This window comes from Alosa sapidissima, chromosome 6 (genome assembly GCF_018492685.1).
Source record: "Alosa sapidissima isolate fAloSap1 chromosome 6, fAloSap1.pri, whole genome shotgun sequence".
Taxonomy (NCBI): Eukaryota; Metazoa; Chordata; class Actinopteri; order Clupeiformes; family Clupeidae; genus Alosa; species Alosa sapidissima.
The window spans coordinates 8,764,761-8,788,587 of record NC_055962.1 but is presented as its reverse complement, the minus strand read 5'-3'; the positions used below and the strand labels follow the sequence as shown (position 1 = coordinate 8,788,587).

At 45.9% G+C, this 23,827-nt stretch overlaps 1 protein-coding gene across 1 annotated transcript in view; it reads right to left on the bottom strand.

The window, feature by feature from the left end:
- The window catches only part of lrfn2b (leucine rich repeat and fibronectin type III domain containing 2b), a 107,479-nt gene extending 84,055 nt beyond the window's left edge, over positions 1-23,424 (bottom strand). Inside the window, exon 1 of the mRNA XM_042095066.1 lies at positions 22,816-23,424. The gene's annotated coding sequence lies outside the window, so the exon portion shown is untranslated. The remainder of the gene's footprint in view (positions 1-22,815) is intronic.
- Between the last annotated feature and the right edge of the window lie 403 nt (positions 23,425-23,827).

The window sequence follows — 23,827 nt, the reverse complement described above, 5'->3', positions numbered from 1 at the left end:
CTGTCCGAGTGAATGAAATCGCTTTGGACAAACAGTACTCGAGTGAGAGAGACGTGTAAAAAGCCTCGAGCTGTGCAAAAGCCAACTCGCAAAACTTGACTTTCAATGACCATTACACTCCCATGATCTTCTTTTTTATGGGGGGTCTGAATTAGAGAAAATAAAACCGTCCCTGCTCAGCCATTTAATTGAAGTCTTAGTCCTGGATTACTTCTACCACGTCTGTTCGCTGTCTGTGGATAACTACACATGACCTTTAACCCTAACAGCAAGGGCTCCTGCTAATGTCGAGCGCCAGGCCATCTTAAAGGTCCAGACGGAGGCTTTGCTGAAGGGGATAGTGAGGGGTGGGGCGATTAAATAACTCCTCATAATCTTGGATTTGAACTGGTTCAGTCGACCCTTGTCAAATAATCCACACCCAGAATTTGAATGATATTCGGAGACTTGTTTATTCTTTCTGTCTTTTTTTCTCTGTCACCCTGTTTGTCTGTCTTTCTGTTTGCCTGTTTGTCTCTATTATCTCTACATGCGCGTGTTGCTTTGTGTCTAGTGCTGCAGTGCAATGCTTTGCCTGAGCCCCGTTTGCTAACCCCCCAACTTAACACAGACGATAGAATATGTATGCTAAAGCAGCACCTAAGGCATTCTTTTTGTTACAGTGGGGGGGGGGGGGGGGGGGGGGGGGGGGATACTGCTGACAGCTTAACCTCCTAATTCAAAGGAATGTTTGCTCACGGAAGCATATGGCCCTCAAAAGAGATGACAGCGAGCTGACATCTGCTCCACGGCCATCCAAAAAGGCAAAGCCTGGCTTTCTGTTCCACCTCAAAGCAGCAACACCATACCAGCAGCAATGGGGAAAAATATATTCAAACACTTGCTTGCACAATAAAGCTAAACCACATGTAAATATTGAGCCAATCTTATAAAGAGCATACTTTCTATTTGACTTATTATCACACTCCCAGGCATACAAATCTAACTTCAGTCATGTTACTTGCTGATGCATTAGCATGCTACTTAATATTATAGCTTTCTCATGCTAGCTTACACAAAAGGTTCCTGAGCTAAACCCTATTTAAAGCCGATCTAATATAAATGGATCGGGACATGGAGCTATTGTGTACACGCATGACTAATTATAACCTCTAAGCTCTCAAGGCTTGTTTCAGGTCTATTTATAAAAAGAAAGCTATTTTTAATGAGAGTCCAAACGCCAAGTAGGGCAGTTTAAAAATAGCCTCTACCTATATGACCAATTGAATTAGACTGGTAATTCTCCAACTTGTGCCGATCACCCTGGTCCTAAAAATGCTAAACATTGTAATTAGCATGCAGTGCTTAACCAATTTAAGGGTGCTCGTTATCACTGATTGAAAAAGAGATACACAAATTAGCAGGGGTTGATCAGCCCTGAGGCAATAGTGGTGACTGTACCACTTCCTGCCCAATTAGAGAAATTATTCTCTTCTTTTTCCATTATCGTTCACTTCAGGAACATCCTGAGAAAGCGAATATGCACCCTTTTTTATGCAACTCACACAGCTTGACCTGCATCAACTGTGTTTTTTAACAGCTCAACCCCGAAGGATTTAAATGACTATCATTTAAGTTCTGCTGCACACCTGGCTCTGTAAATTCAAGAGTGTGACAACCCCAACGTTTTCTACTTAACATCCTGCTAGGGCTAGGGGGACTACATTTTGCTCTTAATGGGCTAGCGTTTTTTAACCACCAATATATGAAACCAGGCTATGCAGATTTAGAGAGAGTGGAGCGCCATAAGTCAGTATCACTTCTAAGTGAGACGTAAATTGTGGCACAGTGGCGCGTATGATGCATTGGAAATGCAGGCCATTTTTCACGGGGGAAGGAGAGCGGTGATTTGTATTCCCGTGTCACTCCCCTGTAGCCTTGGCATTTTTGTGCAGTGGAGATTAAATTTGGGAAAGCTGGCTTTAATTCCACAGCCAATAAATCTTATGAATATTACATTGGGCAAGCATGCACTTACTAACCATGTTGAAACTCCTGGGCAGCTATTTGTTTATTTGTTAATTTATGTGGTGTTTTTTTCCTTCTTTTTTACCCCACTAGTTTCTCTCCTTCACTTCTTCAGTCACACACACACACACACTCAGGGTGCCTCTAGGTCAGACTGTGAGTTTTTGAATGCAATCCCCTCACAGGAAGCTTTGATGAGATCGATGGAACTTCCTCTTTTATTTAGCATGCATTTGATGATCAGCATCACGCTTGGTGAATATTTTAAAATATGCTTGCTGTTAAATGATATTTGGGCTGTGAGAGAGCCTGTTAAACTCATCTCATTTTTTGCTTAACTTTTGGCTAATAATTGGCATAGCAGCTGACATGGCATAGTACAATTTACTGTAATTTACTACATTTTGGTTTTCAGACAAACTATTTGTGTGATTTCACACTTATATTTTCTTGGGATATTCTTGCTTTACACCCCAAATAAATTGTACATTTTGTGACCCTTTTGAAAAGTTTAGCCAAGTCATTTCAAACCGTTCACACTGACTCCCAATGGAGCGAGGCCATTTAAAACCAGAGAGAGACACTAAACCTCTCTAAAGTACCTCAAAACAGCGTGAACATACACACATCAACAGGGTTGAAGCACAAAGGGAATCAGTGAATTGACCTTGGCCTTTTAAGCACTCCACTCCTTCAGCTCTACTTCAGAAGGCTGATTCAAGTCTGGCATCAGGTGGTAGGGTGTGTGTGTTTGTGTGTGCGTGTGCGTGTGTGTGTGTGTAGTTTCATAGCCTGAGAGGATACTGCTCTATGTCTAGCGGCGGCGTTCGCTCACAAAAAAAGCGAGGAAGAGGAAGGAGAGGCGGGCGAGCCGAAGTGACGGTGAGATCTGACAACGGAGCGACGTGGAACATAAGCTTTCCTGCCTCTTCATCTTCCTCGTGCTCACTTCTCATTTGGGGTGGGGTGTGGGTTAGCTGTTTGGCATCAAAAGCCAGACGTGTTGTTTCAGCGCCACCGTCTGTCTCTTCTCGTGCCACCCCGGTGGCCTCTGAAGTCACGTTGTCGCGTCCCACGTTCGCTGTCAGCGTGTGACGTGAAGAAGAAGAGGAGAGATGGAGAGAGAGGAAGAGTGTGATTGGGTTAGAAAGAGAGAGAGAGAGAGAGCAAGAGAGAGAGAGAGAGAGAGTGCTGGTGACTGTGGAGGAGGACATGAAGGAAAGGGAAAAGAAGGAGAGTCAAGAGAGCTATGGGGATAGTGCTGATGAGTGTGTGTGTGCGTGTGTGTGTGTGTGTGTTTGTGTGTGTGAAGAGTGTAGAGAGAATCAAAGTGTAGGAAACTGTGAGAACAGAGAAGGGAGTGGACTGGGACTGTATTGAAAAAGAAGGGATACAGAGAAGGGGCAATAAAGGGAAGACAAATGAGTGCTAATGAAAGTGGAGAGTGATTTGGAGATGCAGGCGAGAAAGGATGCATGGAGCCTGATCATGGGGCGACGAGGGGGAGAAGGATTGAGAAGCACTGGGAACTAAAATGCAGGAGAAAAGAAAGGAGTTACAGAGAAGTGCTGGAGAAGAGAGAGAGAGTGAGAGAGAAAGAGGGAGAGAGATGGAGGAACGCTAGAGAGCTGGAGACAATGGGGAAGCATGTGGAAGTGCAGGAAAGAAAGGAGACAGAGAAGTACTGGAGAACAGAGGAGAGAGAGAGAGAGAGAGAGAGAAAAGAGAGAGCGATAGAGAGAGAGAGATGGGCTGATGGAGGAGCGCTAGAGAGCTGTGGGGAATGGGGAAGTAGGTGGAGGTGCAGGAAAGAAAGGAGTCATGGAGGCACCGCTGGAGAGAAGATGGTAATAAAGAGCGTCTGCATCAGCGGAAAAGAATATTTAAGGAACTACAAACAGCAGAGAAGAAAGACAGAGGAACTGCAGGCACAATGACACTTGGAGCTGAGGCTGAAAGAGAATGGAGGGAGGGATGGGGAGGTGCAGAGAGGGAGAAATGAGAGGAGTTGGTGAAGTGAAGGTTTGTTGAAGGGGACGTTTAAGGAGTATATGCCTGAGTCTGTGGGTGACCTCTGCTCGTGTGCAGTGCTGCTACAGGCCTGCTGCGTTGTGCTGCCAGAGAGAGAGAGATAGAGGGATAGAGGGAGAGGGAGAGAGATAGAGAGATACACTGGGGCTAATGGAGGAGAGGGGGCTGCTGCTGCCACATGTTTAATGCATCAGGCTCCATTAGTGCTCCATGTTGTTCCTTGTGTCATGTGTTTAGCCCACCCGTGGCCCTCTCCACACCCCTAAGAGGCATGCCAACGTACACACACACACACACACACACACATAGCACAACACGCATGCACACACACACACACACACATGCACAACAATATGTGCAGAGATGTCTGCACACAGACAGTGCCAGTCTCGCAGTGCCTGTGTCACACACTCACACTAAAGTGCAAGCAACACACGTGTGTGTTCAAACATATACGAAAACACACACAGTCTGTCACCATTACCCCCCCCCCCCCCCACACACACACACACACATTACTGTCACTTAACATTTCTATGTACATATGACTACTTGCAGTGTACAGACATGCACACTATCTCTCATACCAATATAAAATGTACACACACACATAAACAAACAAACAAACACACACACACACACACGCACACACACACACACACACACACACACACACACACACACACACACACACATAACATGTGATAATGATATGCCACAATCCCAGTTACACCACCCGTGCACACATCCAATCCATTGAATAATCAAGTCAACACTGTTACACATATCCCAGCCTCACACACACACACACACTAAACACACTAAACACACACTAAATACACACTAAACACACACTAAACACACACACACACACAGGGCTGCTGCTCCCGAAGCACGCTGAGGCCTTGATCAGAACAAACTCAATCTGAGCCCCTGTGCACCAACAAAAGCGAAATGCAGGGTGTCACATCTGGCCGTGGGCTCTCTAATCAATATTTGATATGCTTTCAATCAGCTACACCATTAATAATGTAAAAAGAACAACAGCAATATCACATTCCATTATTTTTCCCCCCACAGTGCTACGGCAGACACTATGGCGGCAAAAAAGCTATTGTGTATTTGGCTTTCAATCTACTAAATGAGCTCTGATAAACAGCAGCCAGCCAGGGCCTGATGGCAGTGAGGCTTTGTCCCTGCTCTGTCGACGTAACATTATGTAACTCATTTTCTGATGGAAATGCCAGTAGTATTTCAGAGACGTCAAACAGAAGCGAGGGAGAGTGGGGTGGATTGGGGCTGAATGGCACAGGGTGGGGGGTGGTGGTGGTGGTGGTGGAGGTGGTGGAGCAGGCGAACGGAAAGGAAAGGGAGCCGAGTGCACTCGTGTGACTCCAGTGCTGATGAATGGCCTGCTGTGAACTCGTTTTTGAAATGCCACAATTGTTTTTGAGAGAGCTTAAACCTAATAAGAGGACAGAGACAAATAGTGTGTGTGTGTGTGTGTGTGTGTGTGTGTGTGTGTGTGTGTGCGTGTGTGTGTGTGTGTGTGTGTGTGTTTGTGTGTGTGTTTGTGTGTATAGGAGAGGGGGAGAGAGAGAGAGAGTGTGAGAGAGAGAGAGAGAAATAAAAGCTATACATAATCTCATGCAGAAGGGCCTAGACAGAAACAGAAATCTCTAGGACCGAGTCCAAGTCTTCCTAGAAATCCCTGTCCAGGACCCGGACACGGAATAGTTACTCTACTTTGCTAATCCTCCATGTCTCCTAAAGAATTAGTCCGGGCCAAGTCCTGTGATCTGTAGGAGCGGCCAGTGGCAGTCAGATGAGGACATGGCCAGAGATTGAAAGGGAGAGGGAAATGAGGTCTAATCTTAGGGTGAGACCTCAGCTCAACCCCCGGAGATGGGAAGAGCTGAACGATGGCCCCTGACCCTGGTGCACACAACACAAACGTGTTTACACACACACACACACACACACACACACACACGTACACACACACACACACACACACACACACACACACACACGTACACACACACACACACACACACAGCTGCACTCATCACCATTCATGTAGTATACATAAACATGAATACAAACACAAATCCATCCTCATACAGCTGTGTACGTATACACAGACATAGTGATAATGGCACACATCCATACAGGCACACACACACACACACACACACACACACACACACACATGCACACACACAGACAAGTTGATGGAAGCTTGTAATCCTACATCCTATTATCTCTGTTCAGTGGGAGTGGTTCTCAGAAAAGAAGCTAGCCTACTAGCACCGGGCCCGGTTTATGTGAGGACGTCCCAACAAAGGCACTTATTGCATAAATAAGATATCAGTGTCGGATTGAAATTTAATGTTGCTGGTGTTCTCAAACAGCCATGCAAGAGCTGTAGAGGGAGATGCTTCAGCCAGCCAGAAAGCTCTTATTGTCTGCGGAGAGTCTCTGGTGACAATCCATCACTTCAGCGCATACGTTGTTAAGTGTTGCTGTAACAGCAAAGAAAAACCCAAAAAAACTGTCCTTCATATCACTCTGCAACCACCTCAACTCCTACCTCTCCAATGTCCTCCTACCATGGAGGATTAGTCCAAACTCTGGCTTGTACTTAAAATAAATAGGTGGGCATTTTCCCAAAGATAGCACAAGCCAAGTGGGACTTTGATGCAAACAAGCAAAGTGATGGAAATGAAGTAAAAAAAAAAGACCTAGAAACCTACTGGTTGAGCAGTGTGTGTAAGTGAGTGGGCCCGTGTATCGTCACCAGAGCTATCTTTATCACCCACAGCTCAACAGCATCAAATAACGTTAACAGGGAGCAATAATGGAGAAAGTAAACAGCCTGCCACCCGGGCATTAATATAAACAGCACGGCTCTTCAGCATGAGCAGACACTATTGTTCCACTGTGCATGTGAGACTATACAAAGGCAACTGCAGCAAGCAGGTAAAAACTGCAGATAAGGGGCGTCTAGAGATGGCACATATAGATGTTTAACTGCGAACAGACCCTACATGCGCACACATACCAACACACACACACATCAACACACACATACGCACACACACACATGCACAAACCCACACACACACATATACAATCTCTGTGAGATCTGGCCATTTAATTAGGTGGAACGTGGAATCTGATATAAACCCATCAAAACATACAAACACACACACACACACACAAAACACCAACTGTTATTCCCACTCCAGCCACATTGATTGAGTGCTATGAATAGCAAACGCGCAAGATTTTGTTCTACACTGCAGCTGCCAGTCCCAACCATAATGTAGGTTGAATTCTTCCCGGCCGCCATCTTACTTTTGGACTTCAAAGCTCTATTTCTCTGGCAAGCTCTTCCCCTGGGCCCCTCTGTCCTGCTTTCCAACGATGTGATAGAGAGAGAGAGGAAAGGAGAGGAAAGGAGAAAATAGGAGAGGAGAGAGAGAGAGGGGGATCAATTACACAGTACAGCTGTGCGAGCAAATTGTCATAAACAACTAATCCACGGCACAGAAAGAGACCACTATTTCTCTCTCTCTCACTTTATCTCCCTCTCTCACCCGGCCCCCCTCTCTCTCCCCCCCCTCTCCCTCTCTCTCCCTCTCTCTCTTTCTCTCTCTTTATCTCTCTGATGCCCTCCGCCACTAGGCCCCCTGGCATTAGCTGTGGGCAAGGGAATAAGCGAGATGATGCTTCTATTTGCCAACCACCTCATCTGCTCTCCGATCTCGAAAAAAGGGTACAGAACAAAACAACAACACCAAAAAAAAAAAAGAAACCTTGGGATAATAAGAAAAAGAATGGATTTGACTGGCTTCGCAAAGCACCAGGTGGCTTCGCTTTGTGGCTTGTTTCTTTTCTCTTCTCCGCCAGGCTCTAAGTGACGAAAGCTTTAAAAGCCGGGTGCAATTTTTTCCCTATTTTCACGTACCCAAACGGCTATCTAATCGCCGCTAGATTAGTTTATCAGATCTTGGGGAACTGCTGTTCGCACATTAGAGAATGGGGTGGTGTGGCAAAGGCTCTTGTATTCGTTTTCAATCCCTCGCCATCAGTAACAGCCATTGTGGGGACGTGTCGAGAATAAACGGGGCCAGGCTCTTGCTTCTAATTATCACAAATTTGAAAGACCCAGTTTTTCACAGAATCGAACAATCGAAAGCAGTAAACTACCACATCCTCAGAGGGAGTATCAGAAATTATGGTTATATTGATATAAGCGGACAAAACATCCCTTAACAACCCCAAGAAAGCAGTAAACTACCACATCCTCAGAGGGAATGGCAGAAATGATGGTTATATTGATAAGCAGACAAAACATCCCTTAACCACCCCACATTGATCAGCCTACCTACACAAAGAGATGAATGGACAGGAGAGAGGGTTTTTTACAGATTATTTTACAGATTTATCTCCGCTCAGACATATAACCGACATAACAACTTTACAACAATTTTATCCAAAGTAACTAAGAGTAGTACTAAGAGAGCGTAGTAAAGGCTTGTTGTCAAGCAGCTGTGTAGGTGGAGCTGTGTGTGTGTGTGTGTGTGTGTGTGTGTGTGTGTGTGTGTGTGTGTGATGGGTAGGCGTGAGGGAAGAGGAGGCTGGAGCTGTGACCATTTTTAGACATGTGAGGCTTTCTGACAGGTGCTAAATGTCAGGAGGGAAACACAGAGGGAGATGGATGCTGAGGTCCTTGCAGAAGGATGTGACAGCGTTATCCAGGAATGAACACACAACACACACACACCCACACACAACACAACATAACACACACACACACTCACACACAACACAACACACACATCTCTCTTTTACACAGTATGCAAAAACATGCGCCTACACAATTATACCCTTACACATGCAAAATGCTTACAACATGTGTCTACACACGCACACAGACACACACACCCTCATAACCCCCCACACAGAAATATATGCTGCCAAGACCTGTTCTCCTTTAGGGGTGTGAGAGAAAAGCACGGCCCAGTGCACCAGAGAGAGAGAGAGAGAGAGAGAGAGAGAGAGAGATAGGGAGGAAAAACATCAGGTCTACAGGATGCTTTCCTACAACAGCTCCAGTGGTCCTGTAACTGGGAGGCAGGAAGCTTCAAAGCCTCAAAGCACCATGGAGCTTTTTGGAGGGTTTTATCTCACAGTGCTGTGAGTTGAAGGCGTGTGTGTAGTCTGTGTGTAGGTGTGTGTTTGTGTGTGTGTGTGTGTGTGTGTGTAGGTGAGTGTGTGTGTGTGTGTGTGTGTGTGTGTGTGTGTGTGTGTGTGTGTGTGTGTGTGTGTGTACGTAGATATGAATGTGAATGTGTAGTGAGTGTGAATGCCGTCTCTCTCTCAGCGTGTATGAGTGTGTATGAGTGTATGCCTTTAGATGTCTTTGATCTGGATCCAGTCTTCTTGTTTCATGTCAGTTTACTAAAACACACATACTCGTTAGCATTTGATGGTCCACCCACATGTGTTTGACACATGTTATCTAAGGGGAAAAAAACATACCCCAATTTCTACCAAAAATACACACACACACATACACACACACACACACACACACACACACACACACACACACACACTCTATGGCACAATATTTCACTTCACTTTACTTCAGAGGCCAAAGAAAACGCGTTTGCAGGTAAGCTCACAGCTTTTTTTTTGGCTGTGCGGTTAAAAGTTGTGCAGACTTTGTGGAAGAGCATTAAAGTTTCCACAGTCAATTCATCCTCCGCTGACTGCCTCTGCTCCGCTTTCCTCTGTCCCGTTTCCCCTCTCAGCTGCTGGGGCCTCTGCCTGCTCCCCTCTCCTCCCCGCAGCCATTACTGCCAGACTCACCGCGCCTCCGCCGTCAGCACAAAACCTGTCAACATATGCCTGAGACGCTAACCGCGCCGCGCTACGTACAGCACCGCCAGGCTTGCGGGGCTAATTGACTACAACAGTTGGAGAAAAAGGCTGAGCGAGGCAAAATGTATGGAGATTCTGATTCTCCACCATTAGGGTGATAACTTTCATTGGAACAGAGACAGATAGATAGATAGATAGATAGATATATAGATAGATAGATTTTATTATTATTTATTATTTATTTCTGCATTGTTGCACTGTTGACTTACTCATTTGCACTATCACCATGACCACTATCACCATTGCACTACCACCATGACACTCATTCACACAGAGCACCATAGAGCACCTTACCATACCTTACTATGCACAGAGAATCACAGGCTCAGTCATTGCAAGCGCCTCTGATTTATTACTGTAATCACCACTATGTGGATACTGTTTTTAGAATTGATTTAGATTAAGTGTTAGTATAATTTGTATTTTTGTAATTTGTATTTTAGTATATTTGTATATATTGTATTAAGTGTTAGTATAATTTGTATTTTAGTATATTTAGCATATTCTTTATCTTCTACTGTCCTTACTGCTTAGTTGTGTTTTTATATTATATACTTTAATTACTCTTTCTGCTGTTAAAGAATGTGTTTGTGTTGTATGTATGCTGCTGCTGAGACCTTGAATTTCCCCTGGGGATCAATAAAGTATCTATCTATCTATCTATCTATCTAGATGGATAGATGGATGGATGGATGGATGGATGGATAGATAGATATACCTATCAGACATGCTTCAGCTGTACACACCTTCTTGTCCTCTCAGGTCCCAGGTGAAAAACCTGTTAGTAAAACCTACTGTTAGAACTAAACATGGTGAAGCAGCTTGTAGCTGCTATGCGGCTCAGCTCTGGAACCAACTTTCGGATGACATCAAAAAGGCCCCAACTGTAGCCAGTTTTAAATCTAGACTTAAAGTTGACTTGACTTGACTTGACTTGACTTGACTAGATAGATAGAGAGATAGATAGATAGATAGATAGATAGATAGATAGATGATAGATAGATGGATAGATAGATGGATGGATGGACAGATAGAGAACACACACAGGCAAGATTTGCAATAAATAAATATGAAAGAAAGAAGCAAAGAAATTAAGAGACTGAACCTCTAAAGCAGCTGAATCTTTATAGGAGCTGAACCTCTATAGGAGCTGACTGTCTATAGGTGGCCTGCAGTAATGGGTTGATTACAGTTAATACATCATGACATTTCACATAGGCTCTGTGTCATCCTCGCAGTCCTGATATTCATTTGTTTGAAGTTCCATGGACAAACAGCTTGTGTTAATTAACTGTGTGGTATTGGCTTTCACAAATTAATTATCGTTTCACAGGCAATGGCTGTTAATTGTATTCATATCAGGTGTGACGTTGTAGTCATTAGCTGGGAACAGGCACAATGTGTTCTATCTAACACTATGGTATATTAAGGAACTAATAACAAAATGTGTCTGGGCTTGAAGGTCCTTGAAAACTCTGACTTTAGTGTCAAACAAATAATTACTAAAAGCTAAGACATGGAGAGGGAGAGAGAAAGAGAGAGAGAAAGAGAGACCATTTCTTGACCTCCCACTGACGTCATGTTTCTCCTTTCTCTCCTTTCTGCTCGTCTCCTCTAATTTCTCATCTTTTCTCTTTTCCTTTCTTCTTTCACTCTCTTCAATTCTCCTCTTCCCTCGCTGCGTCTTTCTTTTCAGTCAATCCCCCCCACACACACACACACACCTCTGATCCTATCCCCCCCCCCCCACACACACACCTCTGATCCTATCCCTCCCCCCCCCCCACACACACACACACCTCTGATCCTATCCCCCCCCCACACACACACACACACACCTCTGATCCTACCCCCCCCCCACACACACACACACCTCTGGTCCTATCCCCCCCCCCCCCACACACACACACACCTCTGATCCTACCCCCCCACACACACACACCTCTGATCCTATCCCCCCCCCCCCCCACACACACACACACACCTCTGATCCTACCCCCCCCCCCCCCCCCACACACACACACACCTCTGATCCTACCCCCCCCCCACACACACACACACCTCTGATCCTATCCCTCCCTTTCACTCTCACGCTCTCCATCCTCCATCATCTGTGCAGCTCATATCCTCCAATCTTCTGCTTTGCACAAACACATCACACTGTTGAAAGTCCCCCCTCATCATGCTTTCCAACACTACCATCCTTCTCCATTCTTTTTTTCCTTATTCTTGCAGTTCTTCAGTCTTTACAGCCCCCCCTCCACTCCCCCTCCCTCTCCTCTCCTCATCTCTCCTCCCCCTGCTTTCTTCTCGCCGATCTCACCTCACATCCAGCACTTTTCTTACACTTTTATACACAAAGCACTACAGACAGTGAGAGATCAAGGCATCATATTCAGCACGCTCCAAGGATAGTCTCAACACACATGGTTCTCTAAGCATGGCGTGTGTGTGTCTGTGTGTGTGTGTGTGTGTGTGTGTGTGTGATGTGGAGGGGGTTATGACAGTGGATGGTGGCAGCGGTGGGAGTCTTGCTGTGACGAATCCTGTTAAAATTCCGATCAGCGGTGCCCAGTACGTCGTCGCCTCACCACGCCACCCCACCCAGCCAGCCAGCCAGCCAGGCAGCCAGGCAGGCAGCGGGCGCTGGGCGGTGGATGCGGGGCATGGATGAGCCGTGCCAAGAGCTCCTAATTGGCTCAAGCAGCCATGGCACAGTGTGAGGCGCCAAGCTGCAGGTCAACCGCGCCACACTGACACAGAGCCGCTGCTGCTTGGAGAGCCGTAATGAGACGCTCATGCCAGACCAGCAACCATGCCCAAGCTGACACACACTCCTTTTCATTTCCATCCTATCTATCTATCTATCTATCTGTCTGGCTGTTTGTTATACACTCCTACCAACCTACTTGTGTACATTTAATCTATCTATCTATCTGTCTATCTATCTATCTATCTATAGATCTTCCTTCCTACCTCATTTCCTTCCTACTATCTTCCTCCCTCCGTGTCTGCCGGCCTACTTCCCTGTCTGTGTGTCTCTGTGTCTCCCGCTCAGCCATTGTGTTTCTGTTGTGCTGCACTCTAACCCTGACTGGGGCTGGTCCTCTCTCCTCCTTTTGCCCTTCTCGCGTTTCTGCCGTTTCCTCCTCCTCTGTCTTCACTCTGGGCTTTTTATCGATTTCTCACCTTTCGCCGGCGCACCTCCACCATTTCTCCTCCCAAACTTCACATATGGCCTCATTCCTCACAACCTTTCTCTCCCTTCCTCCTCCATCCATCTCTCTCTCTGTCACATCCTTCCTCTGGCTAGTTTTTTTTTGCTCCATTTACTCTCTTTGTCTTCCTTTTCTCTCCCACACACCTTCCTCTCTCTCTCCCTCTCTCTCTCTCTCTCTCTCTCTCTCTCTCTCTCTTGCTCTTTTTTATCTCTCACACACTCTGTATCTGTCTCTATACTGTGGGCCGGCAGCAGAGGTGCTTAAATGAGTGGCACTTTGGAACTGCTGGGGTTTTGTGGTTCTGCAGCGAAATGAATCTTTAGAAAATTACAGCAAGAGCAGGCAAAGACACAATAAATCTGTGTCGGTATGTGCTAGTGTGTGTGTGTGTGTGTGTGTGTGTGTTTGTGGGGGGCCAGGACAGTCTCGTCACATGGACTGCCTCATCAGGGGTGGAGAGGGTGAAGGTGGGGCGGTGGTTAGGCAGGCGGCTGGGGGGAGCTGACACAGGGATTCTCCCCGGATGAAAACAACTCAATCCACACAATTTTATATCTCCCACTGTGCCATCTTTAAGTGCCCCAGAAGGAGAGCGGTGACAAATGGCTGTCTCAACGGTATAATTTTCTCTGTCAGACACGTAAGCGCCGCCAAAGCCATGGCAAACCCATGTGCCACACACAATCTAATAACTGCCCGTCGAGACAATAGTCTCTTAATTGATTTACGACCAAAGTGATATTCTCTTCATGGGGGCATTATGCTAAGCAAAATAGCATTGATATGATAATATGTCTGAATGTGTGACCAAAGCTATTTAAGCTGTAGCCTCTCCAGTATTAGAAAAAAAGAGGGTTTGGTAATTGATACCCTGCATGTTCTATGTGATTAAGAACCTTCCAGGAGCTGAGAAGTGGCCTTTGTTTAGTTCTCTCTCCTTCTAAAGCCTCTTCCACCGAGTTGAACGAGAAAGAGATGCTATCTCTCTCAATTAGCCAGACGGACCAGAGTAGGATGGCATTGTGTGGTCAGGAGATTGCGTTCGTAACAGACGGTGATGGTTGTGTGTGTGTGTGTGTGAGGGGTGGGGTGGTGGGGGTGGGTGAGAGGAGTTGATCCAGACAGTCACACAATGAGACGATAGAGAAAAAAATAGAGGGAGAGACTGAGAGAGAGAGAGATAAAAAAAGAATATAAAAGGATTTAACACAATCCTCTTTCTGTTCTGTTTGGACTTCTAACTGTATGAGTGCTGACCTGTCAGCAACTGGATAGGGCCTTTTGGCCGTGTGGTGAGGGGAGGAGGTGGGGTGGGCGCGGGGATAAAAATAAATCATAAATAAATGATTGGCCAGCGTTATTCAGACACATCCCCTGAAGACTGCCAGGCCTGGGTGAATCTGCTCCACTGTCTAACCATTAGAACAGCAGAAAAAAAAAATAATATCTGTCCAAACATCAGACATCCCCCACCCTGCTCGCTTCACTGTCAGAACTGTCATCGCCTCTAAGGAGCCCCGCACTGCTGGTTTAGTGTGGTTTTCTGCGGTTGCACTCATAATACATCAAAGTGAGCTAGAAGATAAGGGCTCAACTGTGGATTTTTTTTTCATTCTGAATCAATACAGATTGGGTTTCAGAATCCGGAGGAAATGTAGCAGATGTGGCTGACGAGTCTGTGTAAAATGGCAGCTCTCGTCTCCCCACCACCACCCAAGCCTTAGGCACCTACACTGCCATGACAGCACCAACACTGTCATTTCCCTTAAAGGCTCTGCTTGGAAAGTGGAAACTACACAGGGTAATAAGGCTGTTGGTCGATTTCACTCTCGAAGGAAGCTCAATGGTCTGACCTACCTTTTAGCCTTTTCACCATGATGACAACAAACAGAATAATTTATGAGTAGCCTCAGCTAAATGGTGAAATGTTTTTCTTTTTTTTTATTAATTTCACCTTTTTCCAAATGAGTAAATATGCCAAATGAGACAATTATGTTGCTTAACATTAATAATTAATAACATTAATCTTGCACTTTACATACTGTGCTGCTATTCCGCACAAGCTGCTACTGTACTCTCCACTGCACTTTACTGTAATACTCTGTGCCCAAGCTCCTCCTACATGTCTACATTTATTTCCCTGTTTGATACTGACACAAGCTGGGGTAACAATATTTATTTTTTGTATGTATGAAGGTGAACATGAAAAATGACAATAAAGTAAATCTTGAATCTTGAAAATCTTGACTTGACAAAAGTGCAGCTGGTTTTCAAGCTCAGTGGGGGAATACTAAAGAACAAGTTTCGTGTCTGGTGACGTTTTTTTGCTTGCTTATGTTTGCAGCAGTGGTGTGCAACAGGGCGTGTGTGTGAGGAGGTGCGACTGCTCTGGTTCCGGCTCAAATGCGAGCTCAGGGCCTTGATCTTGGCAGGTCGGATCAGTGGAGAGTGATAAAGACGTGGCTGTTGTGACAAATGACACTGCGGTTATCCTTGACGTTTACAAGCAAGGTGAACGAATGTGACAGACAGAGAAACATGCAGAGAGAGATAGATAGATAGATAGATAGATAGATATATAGAGAGAGAGATTAAAAAAATCCCTCCCCATGATAATTTCTCTCCTCTGGGACGTCTTCTTTCCCCTCCATTCCATTAGTGGACATTTTGTGCAGAGGAGGGAGATGGCACCTGCACCACCTGTGCCAAGTCAAATGAGGAAGAGGGAAGGCAAGAATCTGCTCTTATGCCTTTGACACATTGACAGGCCCTCCATTCCAGCTTCCAGCTGCATTTACAGGTAAACACCCTGAGCGCACACGCCTCTCTTCATCTCTCCAGGCACAGCACAGTAAATCACCGTGTCAGAGCCATGGACAGGAGTTGTTTTGAGATTAAAGGGTCTATACAGAGAGGCCAAACCGCTCAATAACCATTAGGCAAGTGGCCTTCCTTCCCTTTGATGTTGATGCCAGTGTCTTCAAAACTTAAACTTTAAAGAACTTGTCTCTACTTAGCGCTGCAGAGCTGGGTTCTTCTTGTCATCAATATCATTTTACCCAAGCGCAAGGGGGGAGGTGTGGGGGGTTGAAAAATAAAAACACAAACCCGAAAGATCTGAAATTCAAATACTGTCAGGTTCATAAGCCTAATTGAGAACTACAATTAAGCCCCAAATGTGCCTCAGTAAATAAATAAAAAAATAAATAAATAAATAAATAAACTGGCTCTGAAATGTCAATTATTTGTTACTTTAACTTTGTTCTTTTTTGCAAGTGTAGTTGTGGTGCTCCTCGGAGACTGGTAGCTCTTAGCCTGACATATGGCTGCTGATTCAGACTTATGAGCAGTAAACACACACACACACACACAGGCCCCCTGACCACCAGCTTGTGGGCTTGGTGGATCAAAAGCCAGGTGGCCACCCCCACGGAGAGCATGAGCGACAGAGAGAGAGAGAAAGAAAGAGAGTAAAAGAAGAAGAGTTGACAGGAGAGAAAGCCATGTGGCGCCACTTCTAAAATCAAAACAGGAGAGTGACAGGAGAGAAAGCCATGTGGCGCCACTTCTAAAATCAAAACAGGAGAGTGACAGGAGAGAGCAGAAGGTGTGAGACATGAAGAGCAAGAAAAAAAGAAAAAGAAAACGATGGACCATAGAGTCAAGATGAAAGAAATAAAAAAAAACGAGGGCCACAATGGAGATGAAGTGACCAGAGCACTGACTAGCACAGCATGGGTGCAACCCTGTCAGGTACCCATACCATACGTTGTGATGCGTGAGCTGTGCGGTCTGAGCATGCGAGAGGTCAAGCTTCGGAGAGTGGCGCCATATGTGCCATTATTTATAGCCAGTAGATCCGCTGAGAGAACCAAAGGCCTGCTTAGAGGGGGGTATTATATCAGCACCTAAAGACCTGCTTGGGAACAGGCCAATCCCAATCCCACTCAGATCCCCTGTGTGAGCACATCTTTCAGAGGCACACAGAGGCTGCAGCCATGACACTCTCTATGACGAGTGTTAACTGGGGGGGGGGGGGGGGGGCAATGAAAGGCAGAAAGAAAGAAAGAAAGAAAGGAAGAGCTGTTTTGGGTTGGTGGGGGCAGGGGGAATGGGCTGAATAAAGGGTGTTTTGAGTTTGACGAGCGTGACTCAAAGTCTGACTGAAGGCCTTATGAATGGGTTTGACTCATGCATTCCATCGCATGTCCACCCGCCTCCTTCTACCAACGCCAACGCTCCCACACCACCCTCACGTCCACTCCCCCAGCTCCCATGGCGACCTGTCCCCACACAGCACAGCAAGCTGGGCCAAGAAGGTGCTTTTGCATGGCATGCTTGTCCCTGGGCTAGCCTTCCATTTCTGAACTGCAAGAGCCTGACCCTCCCTCAACCCCCCCCCCCCCCCCCCCCCCCCCCCACCACCACAGCCACCCTTTGAAAAGTAGTGGCGGATTTTTCTAGGAAAAAGAAGGGAAAAAAAACGCCTGAGAGCTATGCACAGGATTCTGACGGCCATTCAGAAGACTCTAATATGACAGTTAAAGAGGCTTCTCTCCTGACAAGCGGAGCCAGCCAGGGGGTTTCAGGGTTTTTGCTCTGTGGTGTGTGTGTGTGTGTGTGTGTGTGTGTGTGTGTGTGTGTGTATTTGTGCTTGTTCCTGCTTTGGTGTCCGTGGGCTTTCCAAGCGACCCTCTCTTCTTCCCTCTGAAATAGAACATCTTCCTTCTCTCAGGCTCTCACACACAGGCGGGCGACTTGGGTTTATAGCGGGGGCCAATTACGGAGTTGATTAGCTGGTGCACTGGCTGGCTTCCAGCTTTTGTTTATACAAACAAGGCTGCATGGGAGCCAAAGATGCTCGATCTGGAGTGTGGTGTGTGCTCAGTTCCTTCCCCCTTCTGCACATCATCATGGCAGTGCCACTACGTCATCATGGCAGTGCCACTACAGTACGTCATCATGGCAGTGCCACCGCGTCATCATGGCAGTGCATGTCATTATGGCAGTGCCACCACGTCATTATGGCAGTGCATGTCATTATGGCAGTGCCACCACGTCATCATGGCAGTGCCACCACGTCCTTATGGCAGTGCATGTCATTATGGCAGTGCCACCACGTCATTATGGCAGTGCATGTCATTATGGCAGTGCCACCATGTCATTATGGCAGTGCATGTCATTATGGCAGTGCCACCACGTCATTATGGCAGTGCCACCACGTCATTATGGCAGTGCCACCACGTCATCATGGCAGTGCATGTCATTATGGCAGTGCATGTCATTATGGCAGTGCCACCACGTCATTATGGCAGTGCCACCACGTCATCATGGCAGTGCGACCACGTCATCATGGCAGTGCCACTACGTCAGTGGTCCCCAAACTACGGCCCGCGGGCCGGATACGGCCCGCCACCTCATTTTGGATGGCCCCCCAAAACATGTCCGCGGTATATAGCATCTGGCCCGCATGGGAGTACGACATCGTCAAACTATAACTTCCGTAATTCCCCCATTCATTCTCTATGGCGAGTCTTAACAGTACACATGTAATACTCTTTTTGTCCACTGGTGGTTGTTTTTGCGCTGTTTTGCGTTTGCCATCGAAAACGGAAGTAGGCCTACCTGCAAACAATGCAAGAGGCTGACTGCATTAGTGCTCAAAGTATTCTAGAAGTGTATCAATTAATTTTTAATAACTAACTAAGTCAAGTCATATTTCTGTGACTTTCTGGGATAATTATTTCTAATTCGTTCAAATGTTCATACAAATTCACAAGTTCTCATCAGGTGAGTGAAAGTGGTCATTTCAGATGTTTTTGCCTGCACTTCATAAAACTCTCATAGTTTGAGAACTTCAAATTATTTGTTGGATATTGCTTGTTCACAACTTGAGCTGTGTATGCAAATACACAGAGTTCAGAGTTCACACATTTTGGATAAAATACACTTTTGGGACTAATACTAATATACTCCGAATTTCTGGCCCTCTCTTAGAGCCAGGCATAGTGAGCTGGCCCTCGGAAGAAAAAGTTTGGGGACCACTGCACTACGTCATCATGGCAGTGCATGTCATTATGGCAGTGCCACTACGTCATCATGGCAGTGCCGCCACGTCATTATGGCAGTGCCACCACGTCATCATGGCAGTGCATGTCATTATGGCAGTGCCACTACGTCATCATGGCAGTGCCACCACGTCATTATGGCAGTGCCACCACGTCATCATGGCAGTGCATGTCATTATGGCAGTGCCACTATGTCATCATGGCAGTGCCACTACGTCATCATGGCAGTGCCATTATGGCAGTGCCACCACGTCATCATGGCAGTGCCGCCACGTCATTATGGCAGTGCCACTACATCATCATGGCAGTGCATGTCATTATGGCAGTGCATGTCATTATGGCAGTGCCACTACGTCATCATGGCAGTGCATGTCATTATGGCAGTGTCACTACGTCATCATGGCAGTGCATGTCATTATGGCAGTGTCACTACGTCATCATGGCAGTGCATGTCATTATGGCAGTGCCACCACGTCATTATGGCAGTGCTGCCACGTCATTATGGCAGTGCCGCCACGTCATTATGGCAGTGCCACCACGTCATCATGGCAGTGCCACCACGTCATTATGGCAGTGCATGTCATTATGGCAGTGCCACCACGTCATTATGGCAGTGCATGTCATTATGGCAGTGCCACTACATCATCATGGCAGTGCCGCCATGTCATTATGGCAGTGCCACCGCGTCATCATGGCAGTGCATGTCGTTATGGCAGTGCCACTACATCATCATGGCAGTGCCACCACGTTATCATAGCAGTGCCGCCACGTCAATATGCCAGTGCCGCCACGTTTTGCTATCATGGCAGTCAGTGCCCTTTTCTCTTCTCTGTAAGAACAACATGGAAAAGTGTGTGTGTGTGTGTGTAAGAAAGGTGTCCCCCTTCACTGTAATTGGGTACCTTCATAGACAACTATATAAATGCAAGTTGTTGTTGTTGTTGTTGTTGTTGGTGGTGTGTGTGTGTGTGTGTGTGTGTGTGTGTGTGTCTTTTTACTTGTTCTCATGTATATGCCAGCAAGCATAATGAGCAAGCATAATGTGTACATGTGTGGCCCTTTTCTTCTGCAATTGGGGCAGCCGTGGCCTACTGGTTAGCACTCTGGACTTGTAAACGGAGGGTTGCCGGTTTGAACCCCGATCAGTAGGCACGGCTGAAGTGCCCTTGAGCAAGGCACCTAACCCCTCACTGCTCCCCGAGCGCCACTGTTGTTGTAGGCAGCTCACTGCGTCGGGATTAGTGTGTGCTTCACCTCACTGTGTGCTGAGTGTGTTTCACTAATTCACGGATTGGGATAAATGCAGAGATCAAATTTCACTCACAGGATCAAAACAGTATATATACTTATACGTATACTTAAAGTGTGAGTTCTCTTGAGTGTCTGTGTGTGTGTGTGTGGGGGGGGTGTATTTGTCTGTACTTGTGCATGCGTTGGCATATGCATTTGTGTGTGTGTGTTTGTGTGCATCTGTGCACATGTGTTACAGGGTTTGAATACAGTAGTGCACGTCCATTAGAGGCAACAGGGCACTAATCTCGAGGCAAACGCCAGAACTGCACCAAGGGACTGCACCAAGGGACAGAGTCTGCTGATTACTTTCAATACGCTTGTCTCACAGGCACACCAGATTGCAAGTCACAACTCAGGTAAACAGCCGCACAGACACACAGCCACACAGACACAGCCGCACAGACACACACACACACACACACACACGCTCACACACACACACACACACACACACACACACACACACAGACAGTGAGACACACACACACACACACACACACACACGCACACACACACAGACATACAGTACTGGAGAGAGCAGAAAGGTTCATGTCTTGGCCGGCTTCTGAGCATGCTCCATTTGTAGCACAAAGCCAAAATACCTTCCAGCCACAGGTATCTAGGTTATGTTATCCTACAGAGCAGGAGTTCAGTTTTCATCACTCTCTGCTGGCCTGTAAACAACCCAGCCAAGCCAACTAACATCCAAATAGCGCTCAATGTGGCCTCTTCGGAGGGTATATGGCAAGCCCTTTGTACAATCCCTCTGAATAATTGCTTAGGCTCTGAGGCCTATTTTCCACACTGAAGTACTTCAGATAACAAATGGCAAGATGGTATTGAGGTCACCAGACTTGTTTGCCCCCTGTAATGCTGCACAAGTAATCATCCAGACGCCTCCCTGCTAGACCCTCACACACAAACTTCAAGCTCGCCAGGATCTGTCCCCAGTGGCCGTCTGAATAAAATACAGTTATGGACACCTCTGTCTGAGCAGAAACCGTGGATTTTACTGTTCACCCTTACTGCCGTACATCATACCCATCTGCCCGGTCTCAAATAGGGGGTATCTACATAGAAAACTGTTACCTGAACTGTTCCTGTCGAAAAGAAATTAACGGATCACCTGATTTATTGAGTTTTAAAATATCACAGGTGCTATAGGACTGCATAAGTTGAGTATACTTAGTTGTCTCTGTCAGGAAAGGAAAAGACAATGTACAACGCCATCGCGTCATGCCTCTGCATTTCATAATCTACCGGCACAGGAGAAAAAAAGATGGACGTGGCTGTGTAAACTGATGAGAATGTGTCGAGCGTTCTCCATACCGACCAGAAAAACAAACAAGACACAAAGATCCTAAATAACTGAACAATACATGAACTTAAAATAGCGATTTATAAACTGAAATCATCCCTAGCATAGAAAAAAGTAATTTTATGCTTCCCATTAAAAAAAACACCTAACCCATAACTTTAACTTCGCAGTATTCCGACATGCCACCAACTGCGCACTATGATATGGACAATGGTTAAATTAAGATGCACTGAATTCGTGATTTGGATGTGGGGGGTTAACCTTTATTATTTATTTTTTTACAATTGTGGCTACCGCATCCCCATAACAAGTAGGGACAGTTCCCCATACAAGAATCCGATCAGTCAATAAAACTGAACGCAAATAAATTAAGCCACATTGCCTCATCACATTCTGCTATTTCACAGAGGAATACATTAACAGCGGAGTTTGAGTATAAAAAATATGACCTAAATGCACGCCCAATCAGTTGGTAAATCAGATCTGAATAGCCTCGCCCAGCAAGATAGGATAGAATGAAATAAGCGTACCAACTGATCCAAAATCAGTGGATACGGGCACCATTTAGTTAGCCCATTGGATGCCCAAATCAATGGTGCATTTAGCCATTTCAATGAACATAATATTTGAATCAATTCAAATCAATTGAAACAATTCATTACACACGCAGTGCAATGACAGTGCAGCACGCAACTATTTGCGTACTCTTATCAGACACCAGAACTTGGTTTGAATTTTTAGTGAAGGATGTAAAAGAGTAGCCTATGCTAACCTCTGCATTACCAAGTACAATATTTAAATAAGCATCTGCCAATGTCATTGATTTTTGCGCATGTTTAACAAACACTGATGTTCTTTTGAATACCGGACGATTGCAGGTCTCGGCACGAACTCCGACAGTCTAAAATCCATTTCTCCTTACCTTTGATATCAGACGTCTAACCACAAATGGGTGAATCACATTCTCTTGGTCCATTTCTGATGTATTCCCACATTATTCCATGGCACGTTTTCGCTGCACAATTTCCCAAAGATTGGACACATCCATACCGATCAGGTACGGCAGACGCCCGGTTCGCAACACTATCTGCAAGTCTGTGCTCTCTGCGCGCAGGGTTTGTTCTAGATGCGTAAGAAAGCCTATCAGTTCGGCAGTTCCCCGTTAACGATAATAACAAGAAAAGGACTGACATTTAAAGATAACAGGCACAAAAATTATATAACTCTTCAAAGACCTGTTAAATCAAAAATCCATTCGAGTTACGACAGGTTTTCAACATTCTCCAGCTCCTAAAACTGCATCGACTTCCATTGACGCTGCGTGCATTTATGACGCCCCACTATCCTTAGTATGCGATCGAGAAAATTGAGTGCTTATTTCCTTTGCAAGACCCATTACTTTAATATGTCTGTGCAGGACAGGCACAAAGTATGTTTCTCTTTTGCAACTAAACCAAAGCCGATTAGCTTCTGTTCAGCACCAGAGATGGACACGAGCGCGGGGATATCTATCTGCACAGTGTCTCAGAGGCTGTGCAACGCCGCTCATGGGGCTAAGGAGAAACGATAGAATGCAGCCTGAAGTCCCTAGCGGGAAAACAATCACCCTGCGTCCGAACGGTGTATAGCCACCTCTCGTCATTTTTTTCTGCTATGCAAATAAGGGGGCACGTCAAAAGCAATGCACTACCATAAAAGTCGGCATGTAATAATGAATTGTGTGCGGGTTAACGCCAAGTAATCAGCGTTTTTTAAAAAAAAAAACTGATAAAGGCTACGGTTGGATTGCATGTGTACCCTAACAACAGAGACATGAAGGAAACGCAGGTTTCAAAAACTAAAAAAAAACATTATGGTAGTGCTGAAAGATATACAAATAAAGGAGTAACATACAGTGTTACAATCAGCTGCCCGCTTGTCTATCCAGTGCTAAG